This window comes from Octopus sinensis, linkage group LG1 (assembly GCF_006345805.1).
Source record: "Octopus sinensis linkage group LG1, ASM634580v1, whole genome shotgun sequence".
NCBI lineage: Eukaryota > Metazoa > Mollusca > Cephalopoda > Octopoda > Octopodidae > Octopus > Octopus sinensis.
The window spans coordinates 132,925,428-132,949,120 of NC_042997.1; positions in this window are offsets into that span (position 1 = coordinate 132,925,428).

Below are 23,693 nucleotides of genomic sequence, written 5' to 3' on the forward strand. Positions count from 1 at the left end.
CTGGTCGAAGGTCAAGGAAATGTTGGAGTGCATGCAGCCCCTTGTGGTTAGGGATCACCGTGTATAGACTCTTGATGTCAAGAGTGAAAATAATATATATACTTATGGACGCAAATTTATGCGTCATAGTGCTAGCTAGAAGCGATCGCCTCTCGGAGTGAATCAACAGCAGCATTCGTTCTATTTCTCTTGACTGCCAACAATACTCAATACTGCTGCTGTATCTATCCGTTAGAGAGATTTACAAATTATGACATATATATATATAGGTTTGTGAAGATTCTTAAAGAATGTATCATATATCATGTCAGTGAGCAGATGTTCTCATTTTCGAGACTAATAGTGACAATTAATCACACGCACTGGTAATATTTCATTTCGGACTTATCATCCGTTATTTGCTAAATTAATCCATTTAGTTGGTATATGTCTAATTCATAATGATGAACAAAAACGTAACTGATGTCGTGGAGTTTTTACACTATAATAGTTCATGTTTTTTTTATGTAAACAAACTTTCTATATGTTTTCGGTGCGAATGCTTTTAAATATGGCGCTGTTTTTACAATCCTGTAAATAATAATGGTAATTTTATATAAGCTTAAAGCTTATAGTGATTATCATGCAATGACTAAGGAAAATAAACTAATAAAGGGGCATATAAGCCTTCGACAGAAAAAAAAGAAAGCTTTCCTATCCGCGTGCTAGCCGAACCCACAGCACTTTATTAACCTGACTAAGTGTGTTACCTTTACACCAGCAAATCAGCCTCCCCTCCGCGCTCTCTCTTTTACATGTTTCAGTCATTTGACTGCGGCCATGCTGGAGCACCGTCTTTAGTCGAGCAAATCGACCCCGGCACTTATTCTTTGTAAGCCCAGTACTTATTCTATCGGTCTCTTTTGCCGAACCGCTAAGTAACGGGGACATAAACACACCAGCACCGGTTGTCAATCAATGATAGGGGGACAAACACAGACACACAAACACACATATACATATATATACATATATACGACAGGCTTCTTTCAGTTTCCGTCTACCAAATCCACTCACAAGGCATTGGTCGGCTCGGGGCTATAGCAGAAGACACTTGCCCAAGATGCCACGCAGTGGGACTGGACCCGGAACCATGTGGCTGGTTAGCAAGCTACTTACCACACAGCCACTCCTGCGACTGCCAAATTTAAGAACTATAATAGTTCGTGTTTTTTTTTTTTTGTCAACAAACTTTCTATATGCCTTCCATGCGAATGTTTTTTTTTTTATACAGCGCCGATTTTACAATCCTGTAAATAATAATAATGGCAATTTTTATTATATAAGTTTAAAGCTAATGTCGAACTATTATAGTTCTTAAATTTGACTGAAATGGGGAGGCTGATCCGCGTTAACAAAGGGATGTGGGTTCGACTCCCACGCGGATGGGAGAGCTTTCTCTTTTTCTGACGATGGCTTATATGCCCCTTTATTAAACTATTTTCCTTAGTCATTGCACGGTGAATGGCATACGCTTTAAGCTTATATAAAAATACTATTATTATTATTTACAGGATTGTAAAAATGGCGCCGTATAAAAAGAAAAACATTCGTACCGAAAGCATATATATGTAGGTATATATATTTTAAACTTACCTAAAGTCCGCTTATGCTTAATCACTGCTTGGCGCTGATACTGCTGAACTTATCCCGACTAAGCGGTGCAACAGAAACAGTAAGAGTTAGGGAAAGTTGTGGTGAAAGAGCACAGCAGGGTTCGCCACCCCATGCCGGAGCCTCGTGGAGCTTTAGATGTTTTCGCTCAATAAACACTCACAACGCCCGGTCTCGGAATCGAAACCACGATCCTACGACCGCGAGTCCGCTGCCCTAACCACTGGGCCATTGTGTCTCTACTACTACTACTACTACTACTACTACACACACGCACACACACACACACACACACACACACATATATATATATAATATATAAATAATTAGAAAATAGAGAAAACCTTAGATTAGCTAACACATCGATTGGACCACATTTATAGCTTCTTATTTATTAATACAAAGCATGATATAACAAAACTTACAGCCGTTTCTAATCAGATTGCCAGAATGTAGTCTATACATAAGTGCGAGAATAAAATTCTTCATCTTCATGGGCATTCGAATTAAGGCAACGGATCTTCATCAGAGTGAAAAACAAGAGCATACAATATTAAAAAAAGGATGAAGGAAAAGGAAAGAAAACATGGCTTAGACAAATAGTCTAGAAGCTCAATGTGTTAAGTGCAAATAATTATTTGCCATCAGGGCTGCCAGAGCGTAGATAAAAGAGTGAGCTAGTAAAGGCCTCGGGAATACTACAAATTATTAACAGGTGGATGCAATTGGAAGTGGGTGTCAGGATGCTTTAAGAAAGAAGCTATCAAGAAACCATATGTAAAGAAAATACTAACATAATTATCAAAGGTCCATACCTATACTAACGAAGTAAACTTAATTAAAAGTAAACAATTATCGTAGGGTGCTAAAGAAAAATTTACTCACAGTAGTTAATACCAATAATCTCACATATGATCCACTATGGGGCAAGTCTAAGTCCAGTGGTCTCTACATTGGTCAGTTACAATTTCAAACGGGGTCACAAGTTAAAACCGTTACAAAGGATTTATTTATAAAATAAACAAGAAAAGAAAGCAAAGGAATGAAGGTACGGGAGATAAGTCAATGAATTTAGGGCCGTTTATGTCCTTTAGCATCTTAACGTTATAACATGCAAGAGACTATAACATGCATTATGAGACTATAAGTTAGTGGTTAAGGGGAGGCAACTAGTACTGGTAAATCATCGGTTCTATGAAAAATAGGGGCAGAAATAGGGCTAAACCTCGTATATAGCGAATTGTAGTAATAATTCGGTATATACAGGTATGTAATAAAAAATATATCCTACAGGTGCTCTAAAAAGTACAAATAAAATGACACTAATAACATCTCCCGGGGATAATACAGGTAACGGTTACTGATAGTATATACGGTTATTTTATCCCTTAGTCGGTTACTATAACCGGTGTCTCTGTTTACATATATATATATTTACATAATAGAAAATGTTTTTATTCTATGTGTCCTCCTTTCTCAATAACTTCCTTCAAACGCTTCCTGAAACTTGCACAGGCGTTCCTCAAATATTCGGGAGACAACTTCTCCCATTCTTCTTTAATAGTATCTTTAAGAGAGTCGACATTGCTGTGTAATTTTCTATTGGTAGCGTGTTCTAAAACGCCCCAAATACCATAATCCAGAGAGTTTAGATCTAGGTTAGAAGGCGGCTATAAACATGAGTCCAAAAAATTGCTAAAGTTGGATTTGCAGAAATCTTGTATTTTACTAGCTGTGTGGGCTGGAGCACCATCCTGGGTCCATACATAATTACCATCTGGGTAGTTTGCTTTAAGCCATGGCAATACATCGTATCTCAGAGTCTTGTAGTAAGTATTAACATTGATCTTTTCATCAGCTTTGTAGAATTTTATAGGCATTTTCTTTCCATCGGAAGCCACAACACCAAAAGCCATAACTTGAGCAGGATCTTTTGTTTTGAATGTCCCCTTAACCTCAGCTGTTGATTTTGCGATAAATCTGTCATATCTGCTGTTCAGAACAGCATCGACAGTGAAGATCTTTTCATCTGAAAAATCGTTACAATGAAGGACTTTTTCTTGAACCATGTAATAATTTTCTTGCACCTCTCCAATCGCTTTTCCTTCATAGCTGTTGTCAACAAATGTTTTGGTGTTCTTGTGTAAGATTTTAACCTCAAATCATATTTTACAGCATTTCTAATGGTCTTGTTGTCTACCTCAAGTTCAATTGCCATTTTTCTCATGGATTTGGTTGGATCCTTTAGGATTTTGGATTTGAGAGCTTTAATAAAAGCTTTGGTACGTTTTTTGTTGATTCCTCAACTTCCAGACTTCCTTGTAATAGTTTTGCTCATAGTCATTCTATTCTTTAGATTATAAATAGTCTTTATGGACATTCCAACTATTTTTGAAATCTCTTTTGGTGCGACGAGTGCATTCAGAAAATCACACACTCTTTGACTTTTGCTTTCCTGATTACTCATACGGGCAAAAGTTTCTGAAAAGGTAAGGATAAGGATAATAGTGTTAGGTATGAGTATGACATCAATATACGCTAGGTTTCAAAACAATTGACTTAGTGCCTCCCGAGAAAAAACAACTTAACGTTCATTGTAAATTTTGCTTCCCCACCCTATATGTGTATATATATATATATATATATATATATATATATATATATATATAGGGAGAGTTTACGAAAAAGAACAAAAGGCGAAGACCGGTGGTATACAAAACAAACATGTATTAGTATAACGCTCAGAAATAGAAAAAGTATTTTACGTTTCGAGCTTACGCTCTTCTACAGAAAGGGACACAGAAAAACCAAGGAGAGAAACAAGGAGAGAAAAAAATGTGTGTAGAGGCTGACTATATATATATATATATATATTTATGTGCGTGTGTGTGTGTGTGTGTGTGTGCGTAGGCTTCCTTCAGTTTCCGTCTACCAAATCTACTCAAAGGATTTGGTTGGCCCGAGGATATAGTAGAAGACAGTTGCCCAAGTTATCACGCTGTGGGATTGAACCTGGAACCTCGTGGTTGGGAAGCAACCTTCTTATCACACCACACAGCCATGCCTGGTAAGATATGACAAGTATATTTGTCCTATTATTTCTAGCAGGTCGAGTGACCAGACTAGTGTGACAAGCTTAGTCGTTGGCCTATATATTTGAAAATAGTTCTCTGCTACTATCTTTGGATAGCACTGTGTAGATTTGTTAGGAGAGACATGTGGTACAGAAATTATAAATCCTACATCGAGCGTAGTGGAACAGACTACGGAAATAGTAGATCCAAATACGGAAGTCGTAGCTTCAACTAACTATTTAATTAAGGATTCTAGCTATAAATATTCTATCTTCATGTGTGATATATTATCTCCGTTCCATTTTTGATATACGAGTGTTGTATATTCTACAAGCAATAACATTTCAGGAACATCCTTCATATACAATGGATGTGCTTAGGTAGATGCATGTTCATTACTCTGGTTTATAGAGAATTTGATATTTAAATATTGTTAGCAGATGTGTTAAGCTATTTAGCTATAATGAAAAGGAAATGGAAATGCTTATTTATACATTCCCCTGGCAATATAAAAATACATGTGAAAAATTATAAGACTTCAAGTATGAATCGATATAAAATAGTGGATAATTAACTTTCTAGAAATAAGCACATCTTAAAGGACAAATTAGAGAGAAATATCGCAATCATAAATGACAACGATTTAATCTATTAACCTTTAAATTACGAATCAGGATATATATTTCTCCCGTATTTCCGTTCAGTTCAGTCACTGCACTTATGATGTCCTTGGACCGTTTCAGTTGCAAAGTAGTTTTTCTTTTTTATTTTTCTATATGAAATTGTGCAGTTTACGGTAGCTGTGACACGTAGAACTACTGTCAGCAGCAGCAGCTTCTCATTGATTAGTCTGCACCTACCTGTCCCTTCGTCCTTCTCCATAAACTCCTTCCTGCTCTTCAGTTTAAAATTTTCTCGTTTACAGTGACAACCTAATAATTACTTCTTCGTTTTATAGTGTTTATAACACTCATCTACAACACCTCATGTACATCCTTCCATTATATTTGTCCAACTCATCAATATTCCTTTCTGTATTTATCCTGTCATTCATGTTTCTATTTATTCAGTTTTTCGTCAATGTTGCAACAAAATATTTGAATCAGTTCTCAGCTATATTTTACCTATGAACCCCTTTGACTCTTGCTTTATTCTACAGCCCACCACCCCATAACCATTTGATGTTTAAAGAAATACCAGGATGTTTATATAATTAAATATAATTGGGATATATATGAAAAAGTTGTAAAAATATTTTATGCTTTGTAATATAGAAAGTACAACCATTTTAATACACAACTTTAACAATAAAGTCTTTAAGGCACAACTTTAACAACAAAATCTTATGTGGACTTTCAAGGGTGATAAGGACCACAGTTGCGAACCGCTTACTGGTTTCACTCATTTAACTCAGCCATAGACGGACACAACTTTGCACATTTTATTGGGTCATACTAACTCAAGTTCTTATTTCAGACTGGTATTATTTTCATCAGTTTCTTTATAGTGAACTGCTCTCAAAGACTCCGCCGGTTACGACGACGAGGGTCCCAGCTGATACGATCACGGAAAGCTTGCTCGTGAAATTAACGTGCAAATGGCTGAGCATTTCACAGACACGTGTACCCTTAACGTAGTTCTCGGGGATAATCAGCGTGGACACAGAGAGTGACAGGCTGACCCTTTGAAATACAAGTACAACTCATTTTTGCAGCTGAGTGGACTGAGCAACGTGAATAAAGTGTCTTGCTCAAGGACACAACGCGTCGCCGGGAATCGACTCACAACCTTACGATCATGAGCCGAATGCCCTAACCACTAAGCCACGCGCCCTCACAGTGAACTGCTATGACACATAAGTCATACCGTTTTTGAATAAATTAAACTACATCCAAGAGAAGCATCAACTCTACCAACCACCACTGCCTGAAGAACGTGCAGAGACAAGAACGTGAATCCCTGAATATTGCAAACTGGAAACCAAAGCCAAATATATAAAGTATTTACTTAATATAAACAATTGAGTTGTTTTACAGTACACTGCGCAGTTACACACACACACACGCATACACACACAGAAACACTCACGTACGCGCGCGCGCACACACACACACACACACAAGCACTCGCGTACGCGCACACACATAGAAACACTCGCATGCGAACATGTGTTAATTCTCTAATACAGATGGCATGTGATATGTGGATTGGAATAGCCAGCGCGTGAAATTAACGTGCAAGTGGCTGAGAACTCCACAGACATGCATACGCTTAACGTAGTTCTGAGGGAAATTCAAAGTGACACAGGGTATGACAATGTTGTTCTCTTGAAACGCTGGTACTGCTAATTTTTGACAGCTGAGTGAACTGGAGCAACGTGAAATAAAGTGTCTTGCTCACAGCCACAACGCGCCACCGGTAATTGAACTCGCGGTGAAAGTAAGATCGTGAACCGAATAACCTAAGCACTGAGCCACGTGCCTTCCCGATATGTGGATTATTTGGTTGCTAATATACGATTGTTGTTAGCACGCTGGGCGAAATGCTTAGCGGTATTTCGTCTGCGGCTACGTTCTGAGTTCAAATTCCGCCGAGGTCGACTTTGCCTTTCATCCTTTCGGGGTCGATAAATTAAGTACCAGTTACGCACTGGGGTCGATATAATCAACTTAAACCATTTGTCTGTCCTTGTTTGTCCTCTTTGTTTAGCCCCTTGTGGGAAGTATAGAAGCAGGTATTTCATCTGCCGCTACGTTCTGAGTTCAAATCCGCCGTGGTCGACTTTGCCTTTCATCCTTTCGGTGTCGATAAATTAAGTACTAGTTGCGTACTAGGGTTGATCTAATCGACTGGCCCCCTCTTCCAAATTTCGGGCCTTGTGCCAAGAGTAGAAAAGAATATATAAATGTTGAACTCTCAAGTTGAAATTCATTCTCTCGGTGGTTTGTACTGCTTTCTACAAATGGTACATGCCACACTTAAATTGCTGACAATTTAATCTTATCTTTCTGGCAATTAGTCCTTTCTTCTCTTCATCTTCGCTCCATGGTGACAAAACATTGATAGCATAGTTTTCTTCGGGGGTTTTAAAATCTCGTGTAATTTGCATCCATTGTGCATTTTTATTTTTAAATATAAGTTAGTCATAAGACAAGGGGAAAATGCAATAATATTTACATTTGGTGGCCATCTCAGACTGGTGATTTTTTTGCTGTCGATATTCAGTATAGATACTTTCTGGTAAATAACCGCAGGAAATAGAAGAACAATGAGCATGCAAAGAGCGAGCGGGAGTTTCAAGACATTTCACTTTCGCACATGACGTCCAGATAACCAGTGAAGGCGTTACGTAGGTTTCTGTGTTAGGCCTGATATGTAACATTATAATAAAACTTCATTACACGAAAAAAAAAAAAATATGAAAGAAATCAAAAGAAAGTATTTGCGATATTTCACGTTTGTCACATCCCAATATTTCATTTATCTCTGTTCTATAAAAAGGTGAAGAAGAAGAAGAAGAGAAGAAGAAGAAGAAGAAGAAGAAGAAGAAGAAGAAGAAGAAGAAGAAGAAGAAGAAGCGTCAATGACGACAACGACGACGATGAATCAAGGAAGCAGCAGCGGCAGCAGCAGTGCAGCAGCAGCAGCATTGACACACGGTGATTACAATAACCAACCTATACCCAGAAATTCAACAGAAAAACAGGAACTGAAATCATGAAAAGATAGAAATGAATATGAATGCATTTGATTCATGCAGACACACATACATGCATAGGTACACACATACACACAGTCACTCACACACACTCACATATACATACATATATATGTGTGTATATAAATATATTTGTATGTATGTATGTACACGTGTACATGCATATATATTTATATATGTGTGTGTGTGTCTGTGTGTAAATGCCTATATGTATGTATATATATGCATTTGCATATATAAGTGTACATATCCACACACGTACACGCACAGACACACACACACCACACACACACCCATACTAGATATTAAATTTTACCTGCCAACTACGAAAAATAATTATATATATATATATATATATATATATATATATATATATATATATATATATATATATATATGTATATGGACGCGTATACGCGTATAAAACAAAAGAAAAGAAACAGAAAGAAAAGAGAACGAAAGGGAAAACACGAAAAAACTCAAGAAAACAGAAAATAAATCACAGAAGGTAAAATCACAAACAACAACAACAGTAACAACAACAACAAACTGTTCGGAATATATATATGTAAGAGTAACCAAATGCCTGTGCCATTCAGAAGAATACCAGAATAATACAGGGCAAAGCAAACACGTTTTCCTTTGCATTTATTATTTGATCTTCCTTTTTTCATACTTTTCTCTCAATTTTCTAAATCTACAACCTACGCTTAATCATCTATTTTCTTCTATTATATTCACTTCTTTCTCGATAATATGGCTTCTTTTTACTTAAAAAAAAAAAATTTTACTGCCATCTTTCTCTCTTTCTTCCTCAGATTTTTTTATTATTTTATACTATCTCTCATTTTTTCTTCATCACTTTCTTTTTATCTGTCGTGCTTTCAAGTTTTCTTTCTTTCGTCGTTACACACATATACACACACACACACATACTATATATATATATATACACACACGAATGTATGTATGTATCAATCGGTTCGTTTTTGTTTTTGATGCTTTATTTAATCAGTTAATCTCTCTTCGCTTCCATCCATCCTCGCTACAGTTACCATATATTTATATATATATGTATATATATATGTATATATATATATATATATATATATATAGATATATATTATATATATATGTATATATATGTATATATATATATATATATGTTATATATGTATATTAATATATATATATGTATATATATATATATATATATATGTATATATATGTATATATATATATATATGTATATTATGTATATATTGTATATATATTTATATATATATTTATGTATATATATGTATATATATGTATAGATAGATATATATATATAATATATAATACATACAATACATATATACATACATATATATATATATATACATACATACATATATACTACATATATATATATATATATATATATTATATATATATATATATATATATATATATATATATATGCGTACAGTGATACATATACGCCCATTCTCACAAACACACACCACACACATCTTTCACTTATACACCTATACACTTTGGTTTTCTTTACGTTTTCTTTCATTTTGTTACCGGCCGCCATGTTTTTCAATTGGTATTAAACGAGGTTGTTTACAGTTTAGCAGAAAGTAGGTCATCATTAAGTAGTAAATTTGCTGAAAATTATTCGATGTTCTTTTTGTTTATTATTTTTCCCTGTTTCTTTTTTTGATTTTTTTTTTGGTGGTTCATTTATTTATTCTTATTCTATTTTTGTTTTGTTTTTCGATACAAGCCCAAACAAACGCGTTATAATTGAGGACGAGAGGCGGGGCGAATCGGAGGCGGAACTGTACAGGAAGAAAATGCAAGCTCTCACATTGAAACAGCTAAACATATTGAAATTTTATAAGTAAACACTGAAACATGTGCTAGCGAAAAACAACGGGGAGAAAAATAGCACATTTGTACATCTATTCATTAACTCTGTAGTTCTCTCTCCTTTTCTTTTTTCTTCCTTTCTCCTCTCTCCGCTTTTTCTCAAACTCACGCAGAAAATCCCACGTGAGTACACACGTATGTGTGGGTGTACTCAACCATTTACTTGTTATCTGGGAATATATAATATAAAAAAAAACAAGGAATGAAGAAAACATGATTGAGTGATAGGAAAAGAAAAATACATCGATACTTTGTAACTTTACCTACAAGGAAAAGCACTAATGATTTTTCTCATTATAGAAACAGCGTGAGTGATGTAAAGTTTAAGTGGATGGCAATAGCACTAGACCACTTAGGAGAACCAAACTTGTTGATATTAACGTCAGTAAGCCTATTTGATATCGCCATTAGATATGTGTTGAAACACCTACAAGGAAATGTTTAAAACGGAAAGATTTTGTGAGAAACCGCACTCCTCCCTTACGCACATTCCGACATACACACACAGCTCTCAAACACAAACGATATTATACAGAGGTAAGATTTGTTTCAATGGCTTAGTTTAGAGAGAAGATGGCGAGAGGGCGGAAGTAACTTATTCTCAGACTGGAGATAGTTATGGTCCAGACGGTGTTGCTAAGATGAGAAGATTGACTACCAATCAAAAACTGGCTGTTTTACGTGTTATTCCTCTCTATTTAACAATATGTATTAATTCACGGTTTTATTGCAATCCACGCCAATGTATGACTTCCACACAACTTCTGTTTCTAAATTTATATAATAAAGTATTGGTCGACCTGATGTTACAATGGTAAATATTTATCCAAGTTGTGTAACTTAAGGATTGAGTTCGAAATCATGTAGTTGCTCATCAAGTTGCTTAGCCACACACCTACCCTGGCACCCGTGGAGGCGCAATGGCCCAGTGGTTAGGTCGTAGGACCGCGGTTTCGATTCCCAGACCGGGCGTTGTGAGTGTTTATTGAGTGAAAACACCTAAAGTTCCACAAGGCTCCGGCAGGGGATGGTGGCGAACCCTGTTGTACTCTTTCACTACAACTTTCTCTCACTCTTTCTTCCTGTTTCTGTTGTACCTCTATTTCAAAGGGCCAGCCTTGTCACACGCTGTGTCACGCTGAATCTCCCTGAGAACTACGTTAAGGGTACACATGTCTGTAGAGTGCTTAGCCACATGCACGTTAATTTCACGAGCAGGCTCTTCCGTCGATCGGATCAACTGGAGCCCTCTTCGTCGTAACTGACGAAGTGCCAACATACATATCCTGGCACCCATTTGTAATAGGTGAATAGGTGCGTGTTGTGATTTTATTTCGAGTAACATTTTTTGTAGACAATTCCTGTAGGAGTAGAACATGTGATGTAGTATTCTAATTTCGAACAAATACTTTTCTTGGATTGTTGCTTAATTATTAGCTTTATAAAATAATCTTGCCCTTTATTCAACTGCAATATATACATCACAGTGTCACGGTGTAGACTAGACTATCGGATATTGATATACATCACTGATCACGATGAACTTCGCATGATTTTAGCTTTCGAATGATGCTACTCCGATGGCCAGGCGAGCAGGCCAACATTCCTGATCGGAAGGCTGTTCTGTTGCAGGATTACCTATTCACAGATGAGCGGACGGAACAACGTGAAACGAAGTATTTTGCTAATGAAAACAACGCATCGCCTAGTCCGGGAACCGACTTCATGATGACCTAACAATGTTAGTGCAATACTCTAACCACTAGACTACGCGCCTTTACATGATATATACATACTAATTGATAAGCAAAGTGTAAAAGCATATAAGGATGCAATGTTTCTGCTTTAATGGTTATACATAGGAAGATCCGTTGGTAATGATGTTCAGAAGATTGGCATACAAGAATCTACAGAGCAGTGCATTGACATTCATTTATATTTAGTTCAGTCAGCAGAAAGGCCGTGTGTTTGACCCTCTCAAACCAAGACCTGTGAGACCTATATAGTTGATGTGAAGGGAATAAGGAGAAGAATTACAAATATGTTTATATTATGAAGTAAAATAGTCGCAATGTTCTGAAAATAGACGAATATATATGAATTGTAGCTGCAACATTTAAACGCTTTGGAGCGGCAAAAGAGAAACGCACACAGTTGCCTCAAACTTTCATCAGATTTTAACAAAATTTCGTCAAACGTAAGCGTAACAATAGAAAAGAGCAGTATTTGTTTGGATAACGGCTGAAAAGAGATAAGTTTTAGTAACTTGTGGAGACACCTGGTTTAGTAGTTAGGATTTTAAACATATGATCATAAGGTTGCGGTTTCGATTTCAGGACCGGACGACGCGTTGAGCTCTCGCGAAAAACACTTCATTTAACGTTACGCCAGTTCTCTCAGCTGGCAAAAATGAGTAGTCCAGACGGGGAATATATACGCCGAGGAAATCGGGGAACCAGTCCTACGAGTCAATATCACTCAGGAAGGATCTTTATCCGGGATGTTTTCGTTCCCATAATCTTCTAAAATCTCCAACAAAGTAACAATAAGTTCTCGAAATAGTTGACGGTATTTACGAAAGGCGGCGAGCTGGCAGAAACGTTAGCACGCCGGGCGAAATGCTTAGCGGTATTTCGTCTGCCGTTACGTTGTGAGTTCAAATTCCGCCATGGTCGACTTTGCTTTTCATCCTTTCAGGGTCGATAAATTAAGTACCAGTTCCGCACTGGGGTCGATGTAATCGACTTAATACCTATGTCTGTCCTTGTTTGTCCCCTCTAAGTTTAGCCCCTTGTGGGTAATAAAGAAATAGGTATTTACGAAAGATATCACAAGCAATATTAATTCTGCAACGAATTACTGACTCTCGATTATTATTAATGCAGACAGAAAGATGGGTTGAAAGCATGCAATCAACGACTCAAGTGCTCCTACACATCACTTTCAAGCTTTTCTCACACACATACACACAATACGCTAAAATTCCTTGACAATTTGGAAAATATATGAGCTACACATAGGTCTTACGAGCCCTTTCTTATCGTTGCCGTCATCGTTGTTGCTTATTCCGGTTTGATAAAGTTGATCTAGATGCGACCATTCCAAATTTTTCAGTCGTAGTGTATCAAGAACGACTTTATACACACACACACACACACACACGCACGTGTGTGTGCGTGCGTGCGTGTGTATGTAAATGTATGTATGTGTACGTGTGTTTAAAATGCAATTTCTTAACATTATGTGGGCATTAAATTGTCGAGGCTTTTGCGTTGGAAGATTGAAATTGCGATTTCATTTTAGCGCAGTGAAAGCATGGTGTTCGATTCACGTTGGTGATGTTTTTCTGTCTGTCTCCCCACCTCTCTCTCTCTCTCTCTCTCTCTCTCTCTCTCGATATATATATATATATATATATATATATAATATATATATATATATGTATGTATATATAATATAAATAATATATAAATATATGCATATATACATACATATATGTACATAGCTACATATATATGTATATATACAGGCATATATGGGTACAGGACATCAAAAAACGTCGAACGCAATGAGAAACGAAATAATAAAAACAAAAACATGGAAACGAACTTTTTTTCGAACACCGAAAATTCCCCTTCTTCAGTTGTCCCTGTTTCATCTACTCCGCGTTTCGAAGGCATATGACGGCTCGGTGGCATTTATTGATTTTTAATTTATCGTCTGCCTACTAGATATTAGGCAAACAATTTCTAGAGCACTTCCCTTCGAAATTAAAAAAAAATAATAATTTAAATGTTAAAAATTAGAAAATAATGGAGAAAACTATTACATACTTTCTGATTCAAGAATAGGGTTAACAATCTTAAGGGGGTGTGGTTCTCGATGCCACCGACCCCACTACCTTGAAAAAGATGAAAGCAAAGTTCAGAAGGATTTGAACTGAGGTAGAAAAGAGCCGGAAGAAATAACGCGAAACAGTATTTCCGTTGCGCTAACGTTTCTACCAGATCACCGTTTCGAATAACATTTTGTTTTAAATATTCAACTGCTATATGTATAAATTTTCTAAAGGCTTAAATTATATTTTTAAATATCCACCACTGACCTACACACTCCTTACAATGCACCAGTGCTCTATATACATCTAGATATCTGTCAGCTCAATAGTGTTGTTTTGAATGTAGCGTAACGGAATTTAATGATGTGAATTATTAGCAAATGCCCCAAAACTCTATGTTTCAATTAGAATTTTTACATCAACGCAAGGAATTAATTAAAATATCAACTGACGTTTTTCCGAAAGAGAATTTATTACATCCAACTGCCATTGTGCACTACAAAAATTTTCGAATTTACGCTGCTGTGGCTGTTTTTCTAAATCATTAATATAAACTTGAAACCATCTCTTATTTCTTTGAAACATAGGGTATCTAACATAATGTGTCCTACTTCTTTTATAAGCCAGCGTTATGAAATTAGGAGGGATTTCGTTGCAATTTCTAGCAAGCTGAACGTCCACGGAGAAGCATTCAACATTTATTTTTTATTGTTGTAAAGTTTACCGCTAATGACTGCGTAATCCTATTCAGCTTTGTTTGAATAATCTAAGCAGTGAATTGGTCTGCAAAACCAATTCCTTCAATGAAGTTTTGAGTGGCTGTGTGGTAAGTAGCTTGCTTACATACCACACGGTTCCGGGTTCAGTCCCACTGCGTGGCACCTTGGGCAAGTGCCTTCTACTATAGCCTCGGGCCAACCAAAGCCTTGTGAGTGGATTTGGAAGACGGAATGAAAGAAGCCCGTCGTATATATATGCATATATATATATATATATATATGTGTGTGTGTGTGTGTGTGTGTGTGTGTGTGTGTGTGTGTGTGTGTTTGTGTGTGTATGTGTGTGTTTACGTGTTTGTGTTTGTCCCCCAACATCGCTTGACAACCGATGCTGGTGTGTTTACGTCCCCGTAACTTAGCGGTTCAGCAAAAGAGACCGATAGAATAGGTACTAGGCTTACAAAGAATAAGTCCTGGGGTCGATTTGCTCGACTAAAAGTGGTGCTCCAGCTTGGCCGCAGTCAAATGACTGAAACAAGTAAAAGAGTAAAAGATTTGTAACTACTCACCTCTACAGTATTATAGATTGTCTTATTTATTATTACTTAGAATTGAAGGCGGCGAGCGGGCGAAATGATTAGCAGTATTTCGTCTGCTGCCTTTCAGCCTTGTGGAGTCGATGAAATAAGTATCAATTACGCACTGGGGGTTGACAGCATATTAGACGCACTGGCATATTAGACGCACCCTCATTTCAGCAGGTCAAATTCAGGAAAAAAGTTTTAAGTGTATTTAAGCATATATTGTTGAAAGCAGTCTAGCAGCACATTACAAAAGCAGAAAACATTGCTGTATAAAAGCAAGCATCCAAAAGGAAAGCATACAAATTACTATAGTAATCATCTTTAATCATCTTTTTAACCAGAAAACTCTTCATCATCTTCTACACCAGAAAAGTCTTCATCATCTTCAAAACAAGGAACATCTTCATCACTACTGCTGAAATCACTGTCTTCAAATAATGCATCATCTTCTGTGCCATCAAGGGCATTGCTAATGCCACTCTTCTTAAAAGCCTTCACAATGATTTCAGGCTTAACATCATCCCAAGATTTCTTCACCCACTCACACACTTCAGCAATGGTGGGCCGCTTCATTCTTCCTGGGGGTGTGAGGGCATGATGTGGCTCTGCCATCCACTTGTTCCAATGTTCACGCATGTTCTGCTTAAATGGCTTATTCACTGACACATCTAAAGGCTGCAATTGGCTCGTCAGTCCACCAGGAATGACAGCTAACTGCGTTTTCAATTCTCCCACCCTTTTTTTAATGGCTTCAGTTCTATGTGCTCTAACCAGAAGGGAAGGTTTTCTTAATAGTCCACCAGGACGCCTTGACCATATATTTTGTAACCACAGTTTCATTCCATTTTCGTCCATTCAGCCTTTTTCGTGAACATGAACTAGTACACCTCTTGGAATTTTATCCTTAGGCTGAGTTTTTCTCTTAAATATAAAAAGAGGTGGCAGTTTTATGCCATCAGCACAACAGGCCAGAGCTACTGTATAGTGGGTCTTTTCGTGGCCAGTGGTTTTTTATCGAAACCGTTTTAGACCCTTTGACACTCACAGTCCTGTTGGATGGTACATCAAATGTGAGTGGAACTTCGTCCATATTCCCTATTTGGACCAGTTCAAAACAAGTTTTCTTTCTTGCATTTATAACAAATCTATGAAAATCTAATATTTTTTCTTCATAATCAGCAGGCATTTTTTGTACAATGGATGTTTTTGTACGCATTGATAAACCCTTCCGTTTCATAAACCTGTAACACCAACCTTCTGTTCCTGCAAAGTTATGTATCCTTCGTTGTTCTGCTACTCTCATGGCCTCATGAATTATCATTTTGGTAGGTACACTTCTCCCTGAGTTTCTCTCATCAAGCACCCACGTTTTTATATCATCCTCAAGTTCTGGCCAATGTGGGGCTGGGCAACGAAGGCTATGTTTACCTTTCTGTGCTCTCATCAGCTGCTCTTCTTGCTGTCGCCAGACACGTATCATTTTTTCTGTAGGTGGTGGCCCAAAAACCCTTGCTGCTGCTCTATTTCCATGCTCCTTGGCATAATCTACCACTCGTAGTTTGTAGGAGATTTTGTAGCTTGATCTTTCTGCTGCTATAGCCGTGAGGGTGCTTGTACTGTTGTAGTGTGCTTTGTTATGATCATAAACTTTGTTGTACCAAGATATCCAACCTACCTCCGTATATACACGAACTCGCAACGATCATGTGCATTCCGTAGTTTTACTCCTCACCGTCAGATGGCATCGAGTTAGGGTTCCAATCAGCTGATATTAGTAAACGTGTGTAATGGATCGCAGCCTAACAATTTACGGTAGATTGCTTTGATTTTTACGATAATTCGTATTTTAAAGTAATAATACTGGTAATAATAATAATAATAATAGCAATAAAATAATGATGCATGAGTACGGAAAATATCATTAAGGCGTTAGCGTAGGTAGAAATACTTATCGTAAGCTAGGTTAGTGAGCGTCTGGGAGAAGATTAGCCTGTGGGATGGTCTTGACTTCGCATATTAGACGCAGGGCGATTTTTTGAGCCAAATATTTTGCAAAAAAGTGCGTCCTATATGCCGTCAAATACGGTAATTGACTAGCCTTCTTTCCCCAAAATTTCCAAGGCTTTGTGCCTAAAGTAGAAGTAATTATTACTTACAGCAAGTAGTTCACGATATTCAAAATGTCTGTAGGGTTTTAAAAGAAATTGAGCAGCTATAAACACACTCCTTCATAGGTTAGGTTGCATATTGGTAGAGTGTAGAAGTTTTTTGCCCTTTTACGTTTGCAGACCCCAAAGGATTGCCCGAGTATCGAAATTGTTATCAAAAGTTGCCTTAGATGATTTGATTAGATGAAGAAGGTGATTTGAAAAGATGCTAACAGTTTGCTTTTACTTTGGATATAGGTATTTAGTAAGAAAAATGTTTTGATTGATGTCATATTTTTTATAGAAAAGGATATTAGGGGCCGATTCCTATATCCTCAAACTTCGGTTCCCATAACCACAAAGGGTATGGATACTCTCGGTAAATATTTCGTTTTCTTTTTTGTAGAAATTGTAGAAATCGAAATCAAATTGTAAATGGCATATAGTTTTTCCGGAGAGCGAGATTTAAGATGCGTTGAAATTACCAATTCCAGTAGATCTTCTGGAAAATAATTCCATATTTAGATACCTAAGTGGAACTTTCTTGCTATATCTTGTGTCATTGCATTGGGCACCAACAGGATCTAAGTGCAGGTACTAGCAGCAATAATTCATCTATCTTCCAACGGGCTGCAGATTACATATTTAAATAAAAACCGTTTATGTTAACCTCAATATGTCATGAATGAAAAAAACCTATGATTAAAATCCAGCCATGACCATCCCGTTTTTTATTCAGGTATCGTACATGTAAAATACTACGTTAGCCAATGAAGTCTGAAATGTGATATTTATAAGAGAGTATGGTGTCATTTAAGAAAGCTTATCTGCTTTTTCTAGCAGGTTGAGCGAGCAAGTAGAAGCACCATTGTTAGTTCCAGTTGTCGCTGCAATTTGTCTTCTTTATGTAGAAGACACTTTATAACATTTTAACAACATCAGTTTCATCAAACGCAATTATCTCAACAGCTAGCATTTCGATGAAATCCAGTTGTATCTAGTAGACAGTCGCTCATCCATCTGCATTAAACGTGTTAGCGATTTTACATAGCTCTCTATAGTTTTGTTACTATAGGAGTGCTTAGCCCACATCCGATTTCAATCCATGGCAACACAGCAAATTTCGATTAATTTCTCATAGCCAATTTGCAATTGAATTCTTGATAGATTTGTCCGCCTTAATATTGCCATTTATTTCTGTTATGTCGTTTAAAGTGTTATAGAATTGTAAACAGTATATGAATGTAATGCTCTAATAATGTCGTAGTGTCTGCTGTTGTTGATGCTTTTATTAATGCTGTTAGCATCATTACTTGTTATTGTCGTTTAGTCTCAGTTTAACCCTGCTGAAAAAAAAATATCTATGATCGAAGATCTTCCACCATAACCAGCTCAGTTTTCATTGAGACATGACAAAATGTATCTGGGACTACGTTATCCAACTGGTTACAAAACAGAATCAATAGAATATCGATCGAAAAGGAGGTTTAAAGGTTCCCAAAACACAATGGGCTGAGATTAAATGTTCCCTGAGAAACATCGAAATTCCTTTTTCCCTACGGCATACAAATTTAACAAACCGCACATACTTTACCAAGTAAAGTATCTGTACCGCTAATTATTTCCACGAATACATTTTATTTATTAAACACAGGAAGATATTTAATCAAGCTAGCTATCTACCGGAAAAAAATTGAGGATAACTTAAATAATATGGTTTGCCAAAGCCTTGTTAGTGGATTTGGTAGACGGAAACTGAAAGAAGCCTGTCATGTACATGCATTTTTATATATATATATATATATATATTACTGTGTCCCTTTCTATAGAAGAGCGTAGGCTCGAAACGTAAAAGACTTTTTCTATTCCTGAGCGTTATACTAATACATCTGTTTGTTTTGTACACCACCTGTCTTCGTCTTTTGTTCTTTTTCGTAAACTCTCCCTATATATATATATATATATATATATATATATCTTTTACTCTTTTACTTCTTTCAGTCATTTGACTGTGGTCATGATGGAGCACCACATTTAGTCAAGCAAATCGACCTCAATAAGCCAAATGTGTGCGTTTCTTCCTTATTCGTTTCTCCATATGTGATTTTTCCGTCTGATTCCTTCCCTTTTCTGTCAATCAGGTTTGCCTCTCCCTCCTCCCAACCCAGTTTCTTTTTCTCTCCCCCCACTCTCTCCATCCTCCCTTTCCTGTATGAATATTGATATAGTTTCAAGTAATTCAAGTGCTCTCATGCTTCCAGTGAATTTAAATTTATACTTTGATGGAAAACATTTGATATTCTAATGTTTCCATCATCATAGATGTTACGAGGACAACGGCATTGTTGACACTATTGTTGTTATTATTGTTGCTGCTACTGTTGCTACTGGTGGTGGTATTGATTTTAATAATGGTAATGATGATGATAACGATGATGATGTCGAGGATGAAGATTATGACGACGACGACAGAAGATGGAAATAATGAAAACAATGCTGCTGTACCTGTTGCTGCTGCTACTGACGACGACGACGATGCCAGTGGCACTAATGGTGACGATGAGCATGATGATGAGGACGGTGATGATGATGATGATGATGAAGACAACCACCTGGTCCTTGATAATGATGAGCAAATGTAGAACATACTCAGAATGCTAAGTGATGACGATGAAAATGATGAGGATATCGATTATTATTATTATTATTATTATTATTATTATTATTATTATTATTATTATTATTATTGAATGAGAGAGCAGTGCATGCTATCAAAGTGATACTGGGGTAAAATATACGAAGCCCAGTATACCCACCATGACTACCCGTCTGATAAGGATACACTAGGCACATGCATCACAACCATATGTGTGCAACATGGTGATCTCATATCAAGATTAACAACCAGCACATGACCTTGCAGGTGGGGCCCAGTTAGAATTTTCTTCAGGTCGAGTAGCCCATTCCACTCAAAAGGTCTCTGAATAAAACTTGTTTAAGGAAGTTGAACGAAACACACATGTTTCCAGAGATGAATTATCCAAATCCCAAAGAATTCCTCCCAACACATGGCTATGATGCTCCTCCACTATTTCTTGTCGTGATCAGAGATGCACATATTATCAGACACTAAAGGATTATTAGTATTAATATCACCATCGACAACCTCATCCTCATTATCAGTGTTGAAGGTGATAATATATTGTTATTATTGAAAACACAATTATTGTTGCTTTTATCATTATTATTATTATTGTTATTATTATTATTATTGTTATTATTATTATTATTATTATTATTATTATTATTATTATTATATTATTATTATTATTACTGCTATTCTTGTTATTGTATCAGCGTATGATTGAAATACGAAACAGCTACAAATATCAAATATGAATATAATTTATGATGACGGTGTAAGGTTGGTGGTCCAGTGGATAATGATGATGATGAAGACTATAAAGATGGATGGTGAAGCCGTGATTATAGTAGCAATAAAAATAACACACCCACAACAACAACAAAAATAATGCATAAATAATTTAATGATGATGATGAGAAGAAGAAGAAGAAGAAGAAGGAGAAGAAGAAGAAGGAGAAGAAGAAGAAGAAGAAGAAGAAGAAGAAGAAGAAGAAGAAGAAGAAGAAGAAGAAGAAGAAGAAGAAGAAGAAGAAGAAGAAGAAGAAGAAGAAGAAGAAGAAGAAGAAGAAGAAGGAGAAGAAGAATCGTGATAAAACACGTTAACTGTGTTCATTATTATAATTAACGAGCGATTAAACTATTTAATTCGTACGAGGTTACCTCCTCTTTTTGTTCTACTGCATTACTAGGAGGCATTACAGGATTGCTAAAATCGACATCAGTTCATGACTGCAACTGTATTTATTTATAATCGATCCCTGGGAGACTAAAAGATAAAGCTGATCATGCAATGCAGAGATTTGAACTTAGAACGTAATGGGTCAGGAGTAAATACCGCTAGGCACTTTGTCCAACGTTCTAAAGATTCCATTTTGTCCCTGTTACACATATTACTTTGTGTCTTGCTCTGTGTGAAACATTTACCACTGCTATAAAGATATCTTTGGAATATTTCTCTTTTTCTCTTTTTGTCCTGATGGAAAAACATGGTGCATAAATCTTCACAAGGCCTTTGAGACAGGTAAAATGGTGGGGGGGGGGGGAAGGATGGTATTTTCAAAGGGTTGGGACCTCGTCTGAATGTTTGCGTTGGGTGTTGGGGGTTAAACCGGGTGACTGATTAAGCCTACCACCCAAGTTGCTGCCTTTGTTGTCGTCGGTCTTGAACTTTCGCACTTATGATCAAAGACGTTCCAGTGATGAACATGCAGTTCTGTCATATTTTTCCCAGACGTTATTATCCAATAGTTCTGGAACAACATGAGTTCAAGAACTATGTGATTCTTGAGAAATTTAACTTCCGACTCGAAGGTTGCTGCTGTTTAACACTTGGATGATATATTTGTTTTTGCAGCGCCGTTTAGTTTAGCAACTGATATCTGAATATTTTAAAGTAGTCGGCATTGATCTGCTTTTGCCCCCAGCACCACCGTGTTGCTAACACTATTTTTGAATGATGCTAGAAGTGTTTTAATACCAATGGAATGGATTTCCTCTGTAGTCCAATCAAATCCCAGTGGTCGTTGCCAGTGCTAGTGCAGTGAATACGTTGTAGTTTAACATCTTGAATATGAAAGTTCTGACGCTATATATTGAAAAATTTGAGTAAATGACTTTGTTTTGTTTTTCGCTGTATTTATCTTCACAAAATCTTTTATGTTTTTATGACTGATATTTTAATCTATGCCTAAGTATTTATAGCATCCATTCTTCGAACAACAGGATATACAGAGACCATTGACGTAAATGGTTTTCGTTTGTAAAGCAGTTTTCCTATGTTTAGCTCTATTAATTATTAACATTTCTACTAGTAAATTCCAGCCTTAAGTCGGTTGTAAACGTTGATATTAAAAACCCACCTGTTTCTGAGCATTCTACATATTTCCTGTGTAGATCTCTAGACTATCAACAAAGAAATTGTGTGCTCTGTAGGTGTTTCTTGCATAAACCACTTAGATTTTGTAGAAAAGGTAATAACATCTATACTAAAATAAACAGAAGCACAAGCTGCCTGCCTCTTTTGAATCTATATCTATATCTATCTATCTATCTATCTATCTATCTATCTATCTATCTATCTATCTATCTATCTATCTATCTATCTATATATATATATATATATAATATATATATATAACGGGAAGCTTTATGAAAATAAACAAAAGACGAAGGCAGGTGGAAAACAAACGAACAATTGTATTAGTATGGCGCTCAGGAAATATAAATAAAACAAGTCTTTAACGTTTCGAGCCTACGCTCTTCAACAGAAAGATATATATATATATATATATAAGGTATTGGAATCTTACATTGTTATAAACTCTATATTTGTAAGGACCCATTTTAAATTCTGTTGGATTTTACTCATAAAGTATTGGAACCTTACATATATACCATTCTGCCTAAAAAATGGATCTACAACTTCAATATCCCTACATATCTTGCGTGTATTTTCTTTCCTCCTCCTCACTTTCTATTTTGCATCCTATCTAAACTAATTATTATTTAACCATCCTCTCACACCGTCTCCGATGAAGGGATATAATTAATAAATATCCTAGAAACAGCTGTAAAAACTTCTATCTATAAATGTTCTAATATCTAAACAGCATTGGGTTTTTTTTATCTCATTACGCAAAAAATTCTTATATATATATACTAGCAGGGATACACGGCGTTGCCCGGTTACATTCAATTGAAGAATCAGACTTTTCTGTTATATCTTCTGTAATGAACTGGAATATCTATGTTTCGAATTTCATCAAAACTGCAGATGAGGGTTATTTCCCTCTTTACACACCCTAAAAAATTGTAATCGTGCCACATGTATCCCATACTACTGATTTTTATGCGCATATTCCAAAATTCCAGTCTTATTGAACCTGTTAAAAAGAT